This window comes from Apteryx rowi, unplaced genomic scaffold (assembly GCF_003343035.1).
Source record: "Apteryx rowi isolate R43461 unplaced genomic scaffold, aptRow1 scaffold_615, whole genome shotgun sequence".
NCBI classification, from domain to species: domain Eukaryota; kingdom Metazoa; phylum Chordata; class Aves; order Apterygiformes; family Apterygidae; genus Apteryx; species Apteryx rowi.
Genome location: NW_020450889.1, coordinates 429,018 through 435,017, shown reverse-complemented (window position 1 = coordinate 435,017; position 6,000 = coordinate 429,018).

The window sequence follows — 6,000 nt, the reverse complement described above, 5'->3', positions numbered from 1 at the left end:
AGACCCGTTTATAGTAAATTTTGTTGTGCCTACGTAGTAGCTTTTTATTTTTATTTGAGATGAATTTCAAGGCTTGTGAGGGTGCTACATTGACAGCCCTGGAGACTGCAGGCTTCTGTTTATTTACAGAAGGGGAAAACACAGGTAGTGAAGGTATGGGCATCCCCAGACTGCCCCTCTAAATTTACCTTATTCCCAACTTCAGAAACAGTTTCCAGAAGTAAATGTTAAATGATTCAATACTCTGCTTTCTTAGCAAATTGTTATGGCAGGTTTTGGGATGAGGACAACCATCCGCCTGGAACTGGACTAATACCAAAAAAAATTATTTCACATAGGCTGCTAAGTATTTGCCATCTGCTAATCTGCAAATTATCTCATTTCATTTTCTTTTCTTATATAGGAAAAAACACTTGGAAACAGATATCTGTAAGCCTTTAGGTTAAGACAGACATAGGCATCGAATATGATTTTGAAAAGGGGCTTTAGATACATTTTTATTGTCCCAAGAAACAGCACTCTGAGTCTTTAAATATCAGAAAAAATATTAAGGATTCTATGGCTTGCTTTCTGGAAAGAAAGAAAGAAAGAAAATATAAGCTAAACTAGTCTTCTCCTAAAAACAAAAACAAACAAACTGCTCCTGCTTCCCAAATACAGTATAACTAAAATATGGTTTAACATGTTGCTGCCAAGCTATCACAGTGACAGCTGTAATATAGATGCATGGATGGATATATTTTTAAATTATCTAAAGTCCCAAGAAGGAAAATGGCTAGCTCTGAATGAGAGAAACTGCAGTTGCCAAGGAATAATGCTGGGCAAATAATAGACTTTTTTACCCATAGCAAAATTAAAAAAAAAAAAAAAGTTGGTAAATCCTGAATTAGTTGGACACCCCTCTCACTCTAAAATGTCATTTCATTTTGCTTGGATTTTTTTTATTTTTATTTTTTATTGCAAATGTCTATGTCAGTTTTTTAAAACAATAGTCTTGTTTTAAACAAACTGTCCGAAACTATTTTTCAAAAATACTGAAGTTATTCTGCATTTCCCAAACAATACTTTTCATACAGAAAATGTTGAAAAAAAGAAAAACATTTCAATTTTTCATTTCTCTCCCTTTTTAATTAGAACATGAGTGGATTTCAGCCCAGCCTCTGAAGAGTTTTGAAACATTCTAAAACTCATTTTTTGGAAAATTTGCTATAAAAAAAGTTTGCATTAAAAAAAGCCTTCACCCAGTGGGGTGAAGCAGTCCAGAGTATGATATTTGGCTCTAACTTCTTTCCCTGAACATCAAGCTGCAGAAGGAAGGAATGAAAAGGTAGGTTAATGATGGTGGTCAGTACCAGTAACATTTCTTATTCTGTCATAGCAGTGCTTTCCAGAATATGAGCAGAAATGTCACATATGCTACCTTTTTATTACTGTTGCCCGTCAATGGGGTTGCTTTTCTGCAGGAAATATTAGCACTCCAGAGACAATGAGAAAGCAAGATACATTTCCTATCTTATTTTGAGAGAATATTCAAGGTGAAGGGATAAGCAAGCAAAAGTCATGGAAAATGACTATAATTGACACATCTCTAACTCTGTACCTGTACAATCTTTATTAAGGTGGTCTTTAGCTATGCATTTTGCCAGCTTAACAGAAACCTCTCAGTACAGAACGTACCTTTTTGCATAGGGAGCACACATCTTGGGAGTTACAACAGACTCAAATCAAAGCTACCAAAGTGCTATGGATCATTCTGCTTTCCTGGAGACTATTTCTGTGCCTACTTCAGCTTCTCCTCAACTGTTTCTGCAAGAGAGGGGTCAAAAAATCAAATTTGCATGTATTTATTTTTTAAGTTTTGGGGAAGAGAGGAGTTCCTAAAAATATCACTGGCAAATAAAGAAGCAAGTCTGGAAAATTTCAGTTCAAAAGGTCAAGGATTCAGAAAGGAATAAACAACAGAAAATAGTGGGTGAAAACAGAAACACAGCTAACTAGAGTACAGTAGGCAGGCTATTAGGTTGAAAACCTGAATACTGGCATCCTGCCATCATTGTGCCAACCTCCAAACCTGCAAGTTTTCTGTGCTTTGGTTCCTTTACCTGTCAAATGTGCATCATAACTCTAACTGCAGCATAGAAAGAAATGCTTAACCATGAACATCAAACAAAGGTCATATGAATTTTTAGCAACAGGAGAAAACGATTTAAAGTCACAAAAAAATCTTCATTCTCAGTACTGTCATATTTGAGATGCTGCCTTTTCCAGTTGGGGAGGTATTCTTCCCCCATGTGGCTGCATGATTAAAAAGCTAATCCGCATGCCTTCCCCACAGGACAAACCTTACCGATGCACAGCCCCAGTGATGTCAGTAGGCATCTTGGCACCAACACAGAGGTACAAACACAGCAGCAAGGGTGGCTAGAAACTTCCCCAAGCTGTTAAAGGGTATTATTAACATATCTTAATTCAACACTAGCAGTTTTGTTTTCAACAGAAGAAGGTACTTTTCCAGGCAGAAGCGGTAGGACATCCCCTTCACTCCTCTACTGATGCACTTGGTCAGGGACATAGGACTAGGAAGAAGCTGCAGGCCCATGGAGCCTAGGTCCCTGCAGTCACAGGCACCACACAGCATAATCCTTCTCATGGTCCCCCCCAAATACTTTTTTGCCCCTATTGCTCCTACTGGAAGGCAGTTTCAGGACCTTGCTATACTGAAGGGTAGAAACCTTCTGATTTCCAGTTAAAGTCTATTCAGGGCCAAGTTTATGCCCACTTGTTCTTATGAAAATATTGTTCTTGGGTTTAAATAGCTTTTTCCCCTCTCTGGCATTTAGCCCTGGATGTATTTATAGAGTGCTGTCAAATCCTTTCTCAACTGTGTTTTGCTAAACTAAACAAGCCAATCTCTTGTAGTCCCTTCCCATAAGATAGGCTTTCCGATCTTTTAATATCCCCACTAGACTTTCCATAGATCCGTTGTAGCTTGAATTCAACTTTCTTTAATGTGGTCATTAAAAACAAATGTATGCAATAGTCTAAATGAAGTTTCCCAGTGCCTTGTACAATGGTACCAGTGCTCTGCCTGGCACATTCTGCTTCTCTGCAGTTACAGTACTGTCCCATGGCCACCATTTCACTAGCAATATGACGGATAGAGTTAATCTTGAAATTTTAGTCCTGGATTCACCCATATATGCAAATAGCATGGTAAACTAAGCTTCAAGTTAAGAGGGCCTTTGCATTTCACAGCACTGCAATTTTCTGACAGATCAGAGAGAGACTCTCTCACTTGTGTGTATGCAACATGTCCCATTTTTAGGGCTGACGTTGACCAGCAAGAGGCCAGAAAGTGAGAGGCTCCACAAAGGTTGGTCTCTTCTCCCACACACAACCCTCTGGCCATAGCTGGAAGTAGCTCCGAGTCCAGGCATCTGCTTTTGTTTTGAAATCAGAGAAATGCCAAGCTGTCTCCAGATATTAGGCCCAATTCATCCACATCCACAGATTTAGACAGGAATTAGTTCAGCTTACTGTCTTCCCCTACTGCCACTGCTCTCCGCACAGAGTGGATCACATCATCTGTGCTGGAGGCTAATCAACCTTTTGGTGTTGTGCTGCCGTTTCAAAGGCTGGACTCGTGTTATCCTCCTTTCCAGCATGCTTCTCTTCAAACCGCAGCTGAGCTACAGCCTCTCTGTTCTGCTCTCAGCTGCTGTGTGCCAAAATAAAATCAAATAAAATAAAATTGCACAGCAGTAGGCAGCGTGCTGTTTGTGTCACTCTAACTGGCTGTGACAGTTATGCAATAAGAACAGAGCAGCAGCAGCAGCAGCAGCCTGCAGCATACACACCCACACACCCTGTTTTATGGGAACAGACTAAACCTGAGAGCTACCTATGGGCGCACCCCTCTCTCGTCCCTGCATCCTGTTGCTCCTTAAGACCCTGCAGCATTTAGGCTCACTCTCTTAATTTTATTTTCACCCTCTCCAGATGCTGTCCTGAAGCCAGTGCCTAAGCAGGCAATTTCTCAGTGCCAAAATAAGTGTAGCTGCCCACACACTACAATTCTTAAGCATCTGATAAGCATTTAGCCTGAATAAATATTTCTTCAAGCATCCTCAGTCGTTGACCTTTACAGAACATGTGTTAAGAATATGAATGTATTAACAGGATTCTGTAGCTGTTTCTTCTTACAGTAATTTCCCCTATGATCAGGACACTATTTAAGGAGCCCACCACAGCAGGCATTAGGTAACAAGGTAACATCAGGACAACTGCTACCTAGAGATTTTACAGCCTGTGATAGAAGAGGTAAACAGCTAAAGGTAAGACAGAGTGACAGGATAAGAAGAAGCGATAGTGAACCATTGTAAATTAACAGTTAACTATTACTTATGTATCAATCCGCTCTATCGAACATTTTTTATTTTCTCCATTTCAACTCACATACATTGCCCTGACACCTATTCTAGGAGCAGTTTATGCATGCAGCTTCTGCAACACATACATACACTCTGGGTTTTGCACAGATACACAGGCACATCCTTTCTTGTTACCAGGCACAGATTTAGGAGAAGGTGCTAAAAGGACAGGAAAAATACAATGCTTTGAAGCACCTGCCCTTCCCATGAATTGAAGCAATCCTTACATTAGCCTAAAAAAGAGATACCAGACAACCACTTGGAGCTCGGCTGGGCTTGTAGGTTAAAAATCCTTCCTTTCCTTCCCGCTGAATTTCCTTTACGAGCATCCCACCATCCTCACTCCTGTAGACAGGTCCTTTACTCAAGGTATAGGGCATCCCTTTCTCTTTAACATTTAGAAAGCATTCTCACATTCTAATGGCTCTAAAGCACAGATTTCTAGCTGCTTGCTGTCTTTCCAAATTTCCATTGCTGAATACAGTAAGTGATCTGCAGAGCAGATCTTTAAAGATACTATAAGGGCACAAAGATTAATATATTACTATTAGGCAGAACTAACATTGTTCAGGCCTTGGTTGTGACCTTCTTACCTTAATTTGCTTGGATTTCTTTAATGTGTAACCATAACTTTTAATTTCCTGATAATTACCACATCCCTTTAATGGTTTACCCCTGTGTCACTGAGTTGTATAAACATGGAGCCCATTCTCATCTTCTGTTCTTAGAAGAAAAAGAAAAAAAAAAGACATGAAAACATCACACAAGAAATTCAAAGAGCCTGCTGTTGCATCACCAAGTCACCAGCAATATGATGGATAGAGTTAATCTTGAAGTTTAAGCCCTAGATTCACACATCCATTCAAGTAGCGTGCTAAGTTCAGCATTACATTAACAGTAGCTTTGCATTTCCAGAGAACTGCAAGGTTGCTGAAGTTCAGCTAAAATACACCTAAGAGAACAGTAACCAAAAGAACAACAACAAATCTATCAATAAAAAGACAACACTGGTGGCTCTGTTAATAACACTCATTACAATGAGCATAACTGTTGCATTCAGATTGGATGCTGAGAGTAGCAGCTGTTTCCTATGTTATAAGGGTAACAAAAGCATTAAAATACTATTGAAATGGCACATCTTGTATACTCTTAGTAATTATATACAAGTGTTCATATACATACTTTTTAAAATGCAGTGAAAACAAAACTTAAAATTCATTTTTAATGACAATACGCAATGATGCATGAGGATATCTTTCTTAAAAACATCCACTTCAGTTCATTTTGGGTCAAAGTAATAACTGATTTTACTTATTAGTTCTCCGAACATTTACTCTGTAACTCAAGAGAAGTTGTGGTGGGCTTCGCTCTTATTTTTCATTAAAACAATAAGGTTAAAATCCCAGATTTCTATGCAAATAGAACTCGTACTTTTGAACGAAGGATCACCTTCACTATAAGAACTCCTCCCAGAAATAGTCTGCATATACAACTCAGACTCACAAATACTCCTTCCTGTCTCAAGCTTCTTGTAGCTTTTTGGAGGGGTTGGTTCTTTGGGATTTTTGGC